Raw genomic sequence first — 14848 nt, 5'->3', positions numbered from 1 at the left:
ATATTTAGCAGCATCCTTGGCCCCTATACACTAGACGCCAAAAGTACATTGCCCATATCCTTAGTTATTACAATCAAATATCTCTCCAAACATTGCCAAATGTCTGGGGGTGGGTGGATCAGTCCTAGTTTACAATGCATTCGGGAGATCAGGGTCTTGAGAGTTTCTCAGATAAATTCTCCAGTTTCCTACTTTGTGAGTGAAGAATATAAACCTAGTTACTAGCATTTGGAAGCCAGGCAGATGAACAAACATGGGTATCTCAGCAACCAATACATAGACTCTGACTTAATCTCTCTGGTAGGCAGAAAAATGGCTTCTCAAAGATGTCAACACATCCTAATCCCAGGAACCTATGAAAATATTATGTTACATGGCTAAAGATAATTTAGATAGCAGATAGAATCAAGGTTGCTAATCAATTGACCTTAAAAAGGGAGGTTATCTTGGATTATTCAGTTGGATTTAAATACGGAAGAGGAGGGCAGGAGAATCAGGGACAAAATGATATGATGTGAAAAAGCCATTGCTGGCTTTAAAGAAGTAACGGAGCCATGAGCCAAGTAATGCAGGTGGAACTGGAAAAGGCAAGAAAACAAAATTTCTTTCTAGAGCCTCCATAAAGAAAGGCAACTCTGCTGACACCTTAATTTTAACCAACTGAGACCCACTTTGGACTTCTGACTTCTGGAACTGTAAGACGATAAATTGTGGGTTTTTTTAACTACTTTGTTTGGGGTAATTTGTTATAGAAGCAATAGGAAAATAATATAATCACTCAGATTTCAGTATGGTGCTTTACTATCCACTCTCAGCTCTGCTTAGTAGTCCCAAATCTAGAACAAATCTAAGATAAATTCTTCTACCATAAATCAACAAGTACTACCTATTTCTGTCAAGGTCAAAGAATCCAGGCTTCTGGGTTGAGATGGGACCTATGGAGTAAACTGTTCCTTAAGCAGATTTTCAACTAATCTTTACATTCCAACCCACTCTACTCCCCGAGGCTATTTAAGGGTACCTTGTACCTCCAAATCCTGAATTTTTCCAGCATTCTGCAGTAGAGACAGACTTGCTTTTATTATGGGAAGTAAACTTCCTCCCTATTCTGCTAAGTCACCACTCATTCTCATTCCTCCTTGCAAAAATACATGGATGTCTCTTGTCTGCTACCTCTCTCAATCTTTTTGATTATATATATTTTTTTAATTTTTTAAAATCTTTTCCAACTTCCTGTTGGTTTGCACTTTTTGAACTTTAAAGGTTCACGCAGTTTTGGTTCTGTACTGTCATTTTATTAGGATTTCAAGAACAGAAATAAACACATTCAACTGCTATGTTTAACTTGTTTTATTTTCAGTTGACATTTTATCAATCCCTTACTGTGCACTAGATTTTCAGATAAACCTTTACATAAATGATTATTTGAATCTTGTAATAACTCTAGGGGGTAGGTACTATTATTTTGCTTCCAATTTTATAAATAAAACTGATGTTTGATTCAGGTGACCATCAAACCGGGATAGAAACTAAGTCTTTATGACTCGAAAGCCTATTTGCCTAGTCAATTATGCAATCTTGTTAATTTTTCAATTAACAATTCACAGGTTTTACTCTAGATTAGGGGTCAGCTTACTAGCCAAATCTGGCTTGCTACTTGTTTTGCAAAGTTTTATTAGAGCACATCCACACCCATAGTGTTGAGAAAAGCACACTGACACTCAAAGTACTTTTTCTATTCTCTCACTCAACAACAAACAATCAACATAGAAGACTTCTGCAACCAACTGTGTGGAGACTTTCCCCTACTAACAAGCAAGCAATGAATTCTGCAGCAGATACCAGTGAGGTATTCTCCAATTTAGTTCTGATGCTATCTACCTAGAAATCAAATTCCACAAGTTGAGGGCACAATACCAAAAGACTGCCCCTACTTCTGATGCCAATTGCAAGTCCTGGGTTATTTTTACCTGTGCTTTTAACTGATTGTTTATGAACTGGGGATCCCAAGACCCCCTCCTTGAGTTGGATTAATTTGCTAGAGCAGCTCACGGAACTAAAGGAAACCATTTATGTTTACCAGTTTACAGTAAAGGATATTGCCATAGGTACAGATTGAAGAGAGTCATGAGGAAGGCATTTGAGAAGGGGTATAGCGCTTCCATGCCCTCAACAGTGCACCACCCTCCAGGAAGCTCCATGTGTTCAGCTATCTGAAAGCTATTGTGTCCTCTGGGTTTTCATGGGACTTCATTACATAGGCATGACTGATTAAACCACTGGCCATTAGTGATCAATTTAACCTGCAGGTTGTGGGGAGGGCCTGAAAATCCTTAGCCTCTAGTCCTGCCTTGGTCTTTAGGGTGACCAGCCCCCATCCTGAAGCTACCTAGGGGTTGCCAGCTGTCAGTCAACTCATTAACATCCAAAGACATCACTTTGGAGAGTCTACATACACCAGGAAAAAGGGTCAAAGACTAAACACATATTTCACAATATCGTACCCATTTAAATGACTATTGTCTATGTCTGTTTTTATGCTATACTGTTACAACTGAATAGTTGAAACAGAGACAATCCGGCCCACAAACTTTATTAGTCTCTGATCCTTTAAGGAAAAATCTGCTGATGCCTGTCGTAGAAAATAACCTTATTATCCAGTTTTGAGTTCATGGTCTCCTCACATACTTAATACTTTTGTTACTGTTATCAAATCAAAGGCATTATTTTTATTGTTCCTTTAACCTTTTGTTAGAAACCTTTGGCCATGGTTTAAAAAGAAAAGTCTCTAAACCAATTTCCCACATGAAGTCTTCCCCATACTTACAGTCATACTCCCATTTCTGAGCTGCCATCTCAATTATTATAATTATAGTATTTAATAGAGTTTGATTCATATAGTTGCTACTAGTTGTGTTTCCCCTGAGATCTAGCAAGTGCTGACTCTGATAAGCATTTATTAAGTACCTTCTAAGTGCCAGTCAATGTTCTAGACACTAGAGATACAAAAATAAAAATGACAACTTTGGGTTCATATGTATCCTTCTTTTTTTTCTTTTTTTTTTTTGAGACAGAGTTTCGCTCTGTCACCAGGCTGAAGCCAGTGGCGCGATCTTGGCTCACTGCAACCTCCGCCTCCCTGGTTCAAGCAGTTCTCCTGCCTCAACCTCCCTAGTAGCTGGTATTACAGAAGTGCGCCACCATGCCCAGCTAATTTTTGTATTTTTAGTAGAGACAGGATTTCATCATGCTGGCAGGATGGTCTCAATCTCCTGACCTCGTAATTTGCCTGCCTTGGCCTCCCAAAGTGCTGGGATTACAGACATGCGCCACCGTGCCTGGCCCATATGTATTCTTTTTAATTAGATATAAAAATAGAAGAGAAACTGAGCATGGAATATGTGCCTATGGTCCCTGCAACATCAGAATCACTAGAAGTGCTTGGGCAACATTCCTATAGAATGTTGAAGCAGAATCTGTGGAAGTTAGGCCCAGGAATCTGTGCTCCTAACACTTCAGATGATTCTTAAGCACAAAAGTTTCAGAATCACTACATCAGTAGACAGGAAAGACTACTTCTAAATGTGCAAGTATATGAGAGAGTAAGAACAAATTTCACATGATCTCTCTTAACACAAACTAATTTCTGTCAAAATGTAATGTTTTGCTGCTCATTTCTTCTTTCCAAAAGCTTACTAGACGTGCTTAATTGAGAACTTTGACACTGCCCTCTTTACTAATTTTACTTACATTGTGAACACTGTACCTGTCACAGTTCTTGAAACATAGTTGATCAATACTTTGTGGTGAACTGTTGAATATCCAAAGCAAAACCTCTTTACATTTCCCTAGTATGTAGGAGTTTTTCCATTTTAGACTGGAATGCATGAGGATCATTTGAGAACAAGGAAGATAACACACTCAAGCAAATGTTTGTTCAACCTACACCTTGTTTCTCTCCTTCTAGAAATTTTTCCTTCTAGCTCTCAAGGCCACTACCCTTGTGGGGAATATTAATCTCTCTCCTCAAGGCTAAGCTAGATCAAGCAAAGCCAAACAGACTAATGGAAAAGGTCAGACATTATAGGATTCATCTTCATTGTAGGTAATCTGTTTCTAGAGGTTGGAGTCAGCAGAGTGCCCTAGAATACATTTTTAAAAGGATCACCTACCTTTGAAGATAATAGACAACTTGCTTATATATGTCTACCATGAGAGGCTTATAACAATGGACTCTTGCTATACCTGACACAGATCTACCCCTCCCACTAGAACTCTGAATTATTTTGCTGGAGGCTACAATATTCTGAGTAGTTTGTTGGGAGTTGATGGGAGGTGGGGATAACTCACCCAGTACAAGCTTAGCAGAGCTGAGCCGCTGCAGCATGTTGGGCTAGCCTTTGATACAGACTGGTTGGACAGGTTCTGGATCTACAGAAGAACCGGTTTTACTGGCCTGTTGTGCCAACATATTCTGGTTTGATTCCATGTTCCACAGACGGTAGAAACCTGCCCAGCCAGTTAAATGAAAGGCATATTAGGTTATCCATTGTACACAGTATATAGCTTAGATGCAGCAGAACTCTTCCACATACCAGTAGTGTCTAGCAAACTAGTGTGGTCCAGAGAGGTGGTGTCCACTGATTTAATGTTTAAGTTCATAGCTTCAGGGAAAGTGAGCAGTGAAATAATTTCTGCTTTTCACCAAGAGCAGAGGTTTTCTAAATAAATTGAAGGGTAAGTATATATTTTAAATTTCTCAGTTTTCTATGCATTTTGGAAAGTTTAATTAAGAAACGATGTTTAAAAAGATAATCGATTTTTAACATAGTAATACCTGCATTATACCTTTTCTGTAAAGCTAGATATTGTTTTATAACACTTGCATTATATTCATTGATTTGTCTGCATAAAGGTTATTTGGTATATAATATTCTCTTACTATACTTTTTTGTAAGTTGTGCATGGCTATGGTCATCTTAAAATCTGTACTGAATAATTTTGCCAAATAAATTTCACATGTTAATGATTTATATTAAGCCATCTACTTCTTCATAATATAATTATGTTTTACAGGCTGTTACTATATGGTAACAATTTTATATGGAAAATCTAATTGTGGATAAATAGTAATTGCCTTTTTAAGGCCAAAAACAAAAAGTATTGGCCTGCTGGTGATTCTAAGTACATTAGAGGAACAATCCACAGCAAAAATTGAAGAGTGTGAAAAACAAAGATTGTGGAATCTGGTAACTGATTAACTATTGGAGCTCAGAAGCACTTGCTGAGCTGAATAGAAAGGAATGAAGACAGGTTTTGTCATGCCTATTAGGTCTGAAAAACTTTTTAGGTGAAAGAACACTTGGATCTTCCTTTCATTTATATTAAAAATCTTCCTTTTTGCTCTCTCTTTACTTAATCCAATTAATTTATTTTAGTAGTTTGTATCACGTAAAATGAGTGTTACCAATCCCTTTAGATTTATTTTGGCATACTATCCTACCCCTTTATTTACTGATATTAGGTTGAACAGAAGCTCATGTCTTCTGGGACATTGAATTTAACATAACAGCTAACATATGATTTTATCTGGGAATTTTAAAAAATTTTAACATATTTACACTGAATGCTTTCTTGTCATCTTAATAGGACTTTGCCTTGAACTGAGCAAGTCTGATGCATCCTTTTCATTGTCCCTAGGGTTCCCAATTTGCCATTATGTTCAAACTCAAAGGCTATAATTTATTTTCTAACGCAAAGGCTATAATATTAGTTTCTTTAGGATGTTGACAAAGAATACATTTAAAAGTGTAAATAAATGTTTGGATGAGATTTCATATTTTGCAGAGAAAACCCTTGGATGCTTCATAGTCCTACTTCTTAGGCAGTTCTGCATAGAATTTCTGGTAATCTAGGTAAACTGCTGAAAAGCTATGCAATGTTTTATCTGCAAAAGGAATGTACTAATTCAGCAAACCAATGTTAATTTTATTCAGCATAAATTGTGTTTTGACAATTTTTTGGTAATATGGATCAAAACTTTTCAATTGGCTGAATTTTTCTGAATTTACTACATGAAACCTAGTTTTCAGGTAATATATATAGCAACAGAGCACATTGTTAGTGTTTCTGGGGAATATATTGCATACAGCAATTTTAAAAATGTAAACCATACTGTACTGTTTAAAGATTAATTTGGGATTCTAATTTATTTATTGAGCATTTTTTATGTTTATGGTTTTGAAGAAACCTATTTAGGAACTATATATAATTTTTATATAAAATCCATGGGTAAAATTTCAAGCTTAACTCTATATTTTGGGAGAGTATTCTACAGTTTTCATTTAATGAAATTTTCATTTTCAAATATGTGCGAGTCCTATTAAATTATTACTTTTCTGTATTTTCTATAAATTGAGTCCTTTAAAATTTTGATACATTGTGATTTTTTTTAAATGAGGATATAAATTTGTCAATCAAATTAGGAGTGTGCATTTTTTTTTTTTTTTTGAGACAAGAGTTTTGTTCTTGTTGCCCAGGCTGGAGTGCAGTGGCACAATCGCAGCTCACTGCAACCTCCACCTCCTGGGTTCAAGAGATTCTCTCGTCTCAGCCTCCGAAGTAGCTGGGATTACAGGCGCCAGGCACAACGCCTGGCTAATTTTATTGTATTTTTAGTAGAGACAGGGTTTCGCCATGTTGGGCAGGCTGGTCTCGAACTTCTGACCTCAGGTGGTCTACCCATCTTGGCTTCCCAAGTGTGTATGTATTTAATACAGACCAACATACCTCAACACCTAATCAAAAAGTGTTCCAATCATTTAAAATCTTTTTACTCTTTTAGTAGAGGATGCATTTCTTTTTATTCCTGGCCACACAATTTCACATAACTCTTTTTGTCAACAGTGCTAGCTTTCTTAACAACTGCAACTTCTTTTCTTCCTAAATATCTTCATGTGTTTTCCACTAAAAGTACTTAGAATTGTAACATTTTTTACCTAAGAAGGACACTTAAAGGACAACCAATGAATCTAACACCTTATTTTTGCATTAAGGAATGAAAAGCCCCAAAATATAGCTAAGTCACTACTATATAATCTAAGGGTGGATCTGGGGCCAGAACATCCAGGTTTCCTGAATACTACCAAGACCAATCATTTTTTCACTACCCTACACTGACTCCTCTGAATACATGAAATCTAATCTAAAAAGGTAAAATTGTGTTGTATAGTTGTGTTAATGAATCTTTGGTGAACTAAGAAATCATTTGTTTATATATTTTAATCGATGTCATTATTGCCCCAAACATTTTTGGGACGGTGGCTGAATATATGGGATTACCATTGATAATGAAGGTGATTACCACTTCAAATGCTAATCTCTTAAAGGCCTCACATTCTTTCATATTTGCCCAACTTGTAGATCCCGCTCTCATTTTCTGATTTAATACTGCTTTAAGCTGTCTCAACTATTTTTTTAGTATGTATGTATGTATTTTTGGATTATTTTAGTCATTCTTATACACTCATAATTTAGGACTTACCTAAGTTAATACAGCATTCCTAAAATTTGGTTAGAGCTGACAGGAAAATTATGTTATGAAGACAGAAATGACAGAAATCACAGGACTTAAAAATCCATCTTAGAGGTGATAGATGCTGTTATTTAAGGGGTGAGCTTTGCACACAAGTGCTCAAAACATGTTTTAAACATTTTTATTTTGAGGAATTCCTAGGAAATATGATTATAGAAAGTTTGAGAACCAAAGGCCCAAAAATTTCAATTGTGATTCTTGGTAGTAAATGTTAATTCTCCTAATCCGCTTATCTTTTCACGGGTAAAATCTTACCTGGGAAATGCTTCTAAATTTGGTCATTTTAGTTCAGTCCAAATTGACTCTGAAAAATAATCACTTTCATTTGTTTCTTAACTTTATAAGAAAAAAGGCAGTATACTGAAAAGCATGTGAGCTTTTGAGCCAAATTGGCATGGGTTTAAATAACTCTGCTACAAATTACTTTCCCCTTGGAAATTACTAAACTTTCTGAGTTCTCTTTCCTCTATCTGTAAGTTAAGGAAACTAATACCATTCTTTCAGAGTTGTTGGAAGAATTAAATGAGGTATCATGTAAAACACTTCACATAGTTCATAGAACATATCAGGTGCTCAGCAAATGTCAGTATCCTTCGCATTCCTTTTATAGACTATATAATACATTTCAACAAATAGCTTCAGTATTTGCTGAAGTATTTCAGTATTTTCTTTCAGTAAGATAAGTCAACTTTAACTTAGAATATGTATGTAATTTTTGTCAGAAAAATAAAAATTAAATCAGCAATCTTGGAACGCATTAAGATATAATGTTGGAGCCAAGCGCAGTAGTTCATGCCTATAATCCCAGCACTTTGGGAAGCCTAGGTGGGTGAACCACAAGGTCAGGAATTCAAGACCAGCCTGGCCAACAGAGTGAAACCCCATCTCTACTAAAAATACAAAAATTAGCCAGGCATGGTGGCGTGCACCTGTAGTCCCAGCTACCAAGGAAAGATTGCAGTGAGCCGAGATCATGCCATTGCACTCCAGCCTGGGCAACAGAGTGAGACTCTGTCTCAAAAAAAAAAATTAAAAAAGATATAATGTTGGAAAATATTTTAATCTTCTTAAATTAAAAAAAAAAAATCAGAAACCCACATAATCCAATCCAATTAAAGATTCACTTCAAATAAGTCTTTATTAAAGGTGTTGTGAGAGCAGTACATCAAGATGATTAAAAGCCTTAAATACTTTTTAAAAACTCAGTTTCAATCATCTGTACTAATGGAAGCAAGTGTGACATAGATAATTCAAATTATAATGCAGTCATACATCAAATAACAGGGATACATTCTGAGAAATTAGAAATTATTTTAGAAATTAGAAATAGATTTCATTGTTGTGTGAATATTATAGAGTCTACTTACACAAACCTCAATGGCAGAGCCTACTACACACCTAGGCTATATGGTACGTCTTATTGCTTCCAGGTTATAAACTTGTACAGCATGATACTGTACTGAATACTGTAAACAACTATAACGCAGTGATAAGTATTTGTGTATCTAAACATATACTGGCATAGAAAAGCTATGGTAAAAATATGCGGTACTATAATCTTATGGGACCACTGTAGCATTTGTGTTCCATTGCTGATCAAAACATTGCTATTCAGTGCATGACTGTATCTTACTGTGCCTTCTTACTTGTACCTTCTAACGTGTACTGTTTCCAATAGCTGTTTTTATCTATTATCTAACATGACATCGAATTTCTTTTCTTTTTTCTTTCTCTCTCTTTCTTTCTTCTCTTTCTTTCTCTCTCTCTCTCTCTCTCTCTTTCTCTCTCTCTTTCTCTTTCTTTCTCTTTTTAGACAGGGTCTTGCTCTGTTACCCAGGCTGGAATGCAGTGGCAAACACAACTCACTGCAGTCTTGATTTCCTGGGCTCAAGTGATCCTCCTACTTCAGCCTCCCATGTAGCTGGGACCACAGCCACATGCCGCTATACCTGGGTAATTTTTTTTTTTTTTAATTTTTGTAGAGATGTGGTCTCCATATGTTCCCCAGGCTAGTCTTAAATCTTCCTACCTCAGCCAAAGAATTTCTACATGCTCTAAGGATTGTGCTTTTTCTACTACCAACTGAATTATTTTTTCAGGGCTGTAGAATGTGTTTCCTCCTATTAAAAAAAAATCCCTTCTGAATTAAATTTATTATAGGCTAATATTAAATTATATTGCATTATTTTGATAGCAAATAATAATGAGGAGAGTGACTCCAAAATGTACGGAGCACAAGAAGATAGAAGACGATTTAACATTTTCTAAAGATAATATTAAATTTGCCTCAGACTGATTAATTGATTAGGGAATGGAGCCGATGAGCAAAGATCACAAAGGAGGAGCTTTTTGTGAAATGTATTGGCCAGAAGGGAGTTCAGAATACCACAACAAACTAAAAATAAGTCAATTGACACATCTTCCATTGAATGAATAAAGAGCAAAAAACTGGTTAAGAGTTAATATTAGAACCAACTAATAACCCATTTATAACACAAACTGATCTTATTGATCTCTTGTAATCAACTTTAATTTCCTGAAAGATATTTAATTGCTTTACAAAAAGCTTTCTGCTGATGCTATAATTCCAATTTAAAACCATGCTAAAAGAATCTTGTTTTCACTTAAATTGTAGACACTGTAGGTAGATGGTGTGCAGAAAGACAAAAGAATCATTTCACCAATTTAGCCCACTAATTAATTACATATTCTTTTTTTTTAGACAGAGTCTTGCTCTGTCACCCAGGCTGGAGTGTAGTGGTACAATCTTGGCTCACTGCAACCTCTGTTTACCAGGTTTAAGCAATTATCCTGCCTCAGTCCCCAAGTAGCTGGGATAATAGATGCATGCCACCACACCGGGCTAATTTTTATATTTTTGGTAGAGATGGGGTTTCACCATGTTGGCCAGGCTGATCTCGAACTTCTATCCTCAGGTGATCCATCCTTCTCAGTCTCCCAAAATGCTGGGATTACAGGTGTGAGCCACCACACCCAGTCTAATTAATTATATATTCTTAAAACTATTTTATTAAATATGTAAGCAATTTAGTCTATGTGACTAGTCATTAAATTAGCATTTAATTTGAATTTACTTTTAAATGTTTACAGTAGAGATTACTGCAAACAATTGCAAAGAAGGCAGGAACAAATAAAAATTTTAAATATGTTTTTAAAATGTTCTGATGGGGAATGGTGGCTCACACGTATAATCCCAGCACTTTGGGAAGCCAAGGTAGGAGAATTGCTTGATCCCAGGAGTTCAAGACCAGCCTAGGAAACAAAGTGAGACCCCTGTATCTACAAAAAATAAAAAATTAGCTGGGCATAGTGGTATAGGCCCGTGGACCCAGCTACAACAGGACACTGAAGCAGAAGGATCACTTGATTCCAAGAGATCAAGGATGCAGTAAGCTGTGTTCACACTACTACACTCCAGCCTGGGCAACTGAGTGAAACCCTGTCTCAATAAATAAGTAAATAAATAAAACGTTTTTATACAAATAGCTAATTTGGATAACTCAGGACTAACTACACTGTCTATAAATCCAAAACTTACTGGGAAATAGAGAACATAATAGTTCATGTGTTAAAGACATACAGCCTTAAAAACAACCAGAAACTATTATCTTTGAAGTTACATACCCCTGACAAAGTGAAAATGTAACTTGAGTGACAAATTCTTAGTTTCAAAGTTATATCTTAAACCTATTCACTTGCAAATTCTTTGCCTATCATATTTACAATGATTTAGATTAGAAGTGAGAAACACTTCCTTCCAACATGAAAATATTTTAAATCTAATGAATTTCTCAATGACTCTTGAAACATTAAGAAATACAAGATTGATTATAACTTTATGCATCTAATAATACCCAGCATTATTACTACTGTGATAACCTAGCACAGTCTATGACCATCTGACTCACCTGGAGGATGCCTATTAAAAATGCAGATTGATAACTTCACTCCAAACATATCACATTAGAATCTCTGGTTGGTAAATCACAGGAAAGCAGCAAGATTCTCCTGCCTATAAGAAAAAATGAGCAAATGTGTGAGTGTCTTCAAATCTAACCCATTAACACTATCAGAAAAATAACATCAAATGCACATGTTCAACCAATCTTGGGTCATTAACATTCTTACAAATGACTGATACAATTAATGTGACTGTCCCATCCATGCATGCAAATTTTTATAAGTTAAAATTTCCATTAATAATTCAAAAATAATGAAATAGAAATCTCAAGTTTCCCCTTTATCTTTTAATCTAGGTTCTCCATGGAGAGTAAGAGCCTGAGCCCTCTGGCTTATGTGCAAATTCTTTATTTGGGAAAGCACCCAGAAACAGGAGTAAGAGATTCGGTGAAAGGAAGGAAGGCCAATACAAAAGTTCATTCCTGAGTTCATCCACCACTATGGGCAAACAAGGCTCAAGCCCAGTGTCTTCTTAGGGGCCATGAAACTACCCCAGAATAGCCTGTCAGAAAACACAAGAGAAGGGCACTTATCCACAAGTTCTGACTTCCATAAGTTAAGAGCTGCCTCTCAGGTTGCTAATTTCTTATGCTTTCAAGTTGCATACTTGTTTCTGCTGGCTTCAGAGAAGCTCCCAGGACAAAAAGTCAGGTGAGGGACTGTCAAGTTTCACCTGCATGAATCTGGTTGCCACTGAAATGCCTGGAGCAAGCAGGGCCCAAGACGTGTCCAATACATCATGTTATAGGACAAGTATGGTCAACCTGCTTCTTCTTTAGTTTTACCAATGTAATTCTAATGCAAAATACAATTAAAATAGATGTTCTGAGAAATGAGTACATTTCAAATGGAGAAGAAGGAACTTTAGCCTATTTTTGTCTGATGTATTTGATCCATTCCCACAAAACCCAAGATGCAATGAAACTCGATCTTCTGTGAGAAAGCTATTTTCTAATAAACTTCAATTTATTTCCTGCATTTGGTGGCCAATTTTTAAAGGGCCAAACAGCAGCAAAATGGACAATCAGTATGTACTCTGTAAATACTTTTATGTCCAGCATTGATGCAAAGACTTCATTGTTTAAATGTTTACATTGGTAAAGTTATAGTAAAAACAGATTGACTACACTGGACCCTCAAGTAACACTTTTCATTACAGTGAAACACACAATTTTGAATAGTACAAGTTTATCTTGGACTGTGTCCAAGAGGGTCTAGTTACAATAAGTAATTCATTATAACCTATAATGTGATCCTGAGGCTTGGCTCTGAAAAACACATTATGTGAATGCTCTAGTCAAGCAGATTAAAAATTTAAAAACAGAACAGTTAATCATGTACTTTAATTAAGAAAATACCATATTTGTTTGCATAATATGTAAACTTAGTTCAGAGAAAGTGAAGGAGAAAAAGGTGCAAAGAGAAAAGAAACCTGACTAAAAGCACATCATCTTTTCATTTAACTTGAATTCTGTTATAATAATTAAATGTGAGTTTAAAAAAAAATACCAAAACCCTGCCTCCTTAGAAGTTAGGTAAAGTAGCTAATGAATAAAGATGAAATAGGAAAACTGAATAGTGCACAGCAAATACAAAAAAGTGGAGACACTTATTAATGCTGGAAAAAGCCCAATAATAATGGACATTAACTTATTATTATTAATTTTTTTGAGAGAGGGTCTCACTCTGTCACCCATGCTGTAGTGCAGTTGCAAGATCTCAGCTCACTGCAACCTCCACCTCCCAGGCTGAAACAATCCTCCATCTCAGCCTATGGAATAGCTTGGACTATAGGCTCGAATCAGCATGCCCAGCTAATTTTTATATATTTTCTGTAGTGACGGGGTTTCCTCATGTTGTCCAGTTTGGACTCAAACTCCCGGACTCAAGCAATCCATCTGCTTTGACCTCCCACAGTTCTGGGATTACAGGCATGAACCACCGCGCTTGGCCAATGAATGATTTATTGTAACCACTAATTCATGAAATAAATGAATAGATTAGTTTTTCTTCTTTCAATATAATTTTGCCATTGGGCTACATCATTTTTTAAATCCTTTAGAATATAATAAAACTAATAACAACCATATAATAATAATACTACCTAACTTACCTAAACTCAATTATGTAAATCAAGATAACATATGTAAAATCATTTAACAATATAGTGTAATCCTTTCTATAATTATAAATCTTTCACAATTTGCCTAGCAATTCAACAGTTTCACTATAATTATACAACTTTAGCCATGGAAGAGATCTCTCTGATTAGCTGTAGCTCTTAAATATATCTACTGTTAACAAAAGTTTCTTACATTGTTATAGTTTTTTACATATATATATCATTTAATCCTATCAACGATCCTGTAAAATATTCAAGGTATATATTATTATCTTCATTTCATGGATCAACAACCAAAGTACAGAGAAATTATTTGCTCAACAGGATTAGAATTAAAAATTAGAATTCATTCAGCAAATTAGATGGTGCAGCTGATGCCTTCTCAATATCAACTTATACAAATACTTTATTATATCCTTGCAGTTACAGAACTCAACAATGATTCTCCACAATATAGTCTTCACACGTGCTTTCTGCCTGGAAAGCCTTCTGCCATTCCCCCAATAGGCAAGCTGCTTCAAACTTCTCTTAATTCTTCTTTAAGAAATTTCAAATATGTTATTTTATTCTTACAACAACCCTTTGGGCACAGTGAGTATTAATATTCTCTTTCAGTGAGGGAAATAAGACTTGTCTATATAACATACAGGTAATCAGAGATAGGGTCAGAATTTAATCTCTCATCCTATCTTCCAGTTCAGGGCTCTTTCCATAACGGAAAAAAAAAAAAAAAAGGCTAGGAATATGGCTATATGCCATCATTGACAGTAGAACATGATCACAATTTTTTGAAGCACTTCTTACACTGTCCCTTCTGAGATTACAACATAATTCAAAACCCTTCAATCTACTTGATTTTAAATTTAGCACATGAAACAACTCACAACCAGGTCTAGGAAAGCTTGTACAACCATTTTTCTAATTCTATTAGAAGTTAATTTATATTCATTTTTCAAATGTACATATCTAGTGTAAGGCAAGTAAAAAAGCATGTGTGCCAAAATGCTAAGAAATAAATTTAAAAGTCTAAAAAATAAATAGGTGTTTCACTCCAATCCTGACTGAGAGAGCCCAGTTTTTTTTCAATGATGAGGCTAATTAACTTACAATCAAATTTTTTTTTTTTTTTTTTTTTTTTTATTTGAGACGGA

The 14848-nt window shown here is 35.4% G+C and overlaps 1 protein-coding gene and 1 long non-coding RNA gene across 2 annotated transcripts in view; one reads left to right on the top strand and one right to left on the bottom strand.

Annotated features, from left to right (window-relative positions):
• The window catches only part of LOC108282759, a 135846-nt gene that overhangs the window by 109825 nt on the left and 11173 nt on the right, over window positions 1-14848 (bottom strand). The window contains exons 2-3 of the long non-coding RNA XR_001816575.2: window positions 11524-11627; window positions 4351-4509 (exon numbers count right to left, since the gene is read on the bottom strand). This is a non-coding gene — a long non-coding RNA (uncharacterized LOC108282759). The remainder of the gene's footprint in view (window positions 1-4350; window positions 4510-11523; window positions 11628-14848) is intronic.
• RBBP8 (RB binding protein 8, endonuclease) overlaps window positions 4554-14848 on the top strand; it is a 131088-nt gene continuing 120793 nt past the window's right edge. The window contains exon 1 of the mRNA XM_017498726.2: window positions 4554-4737. The gene's annotated coding sequence lies outside the window, so the exon portion shown is untranslated. The remainder of the gene's footprint in view (window positions 4738-14848) is intronic.

Source organism: Cebus imitator, unplaced genomic scaffold, assembly GCF_001604975.1.
Source record: "Cebus imitator isolate Cc_AM_T3 unplaced genomic scaffold, Cebus_imitator-1.0 Scaffold12, whole genome shotgun sequence".
Lineage (NCBI taxonomy): Eukaryota > Metazoa > Chordata > Mammalia > Primates > Cebidae > Cebus > Cebus imitator.
This window is presented reverse-complemented; position numbering and strand designations above follow the sequence as displayed.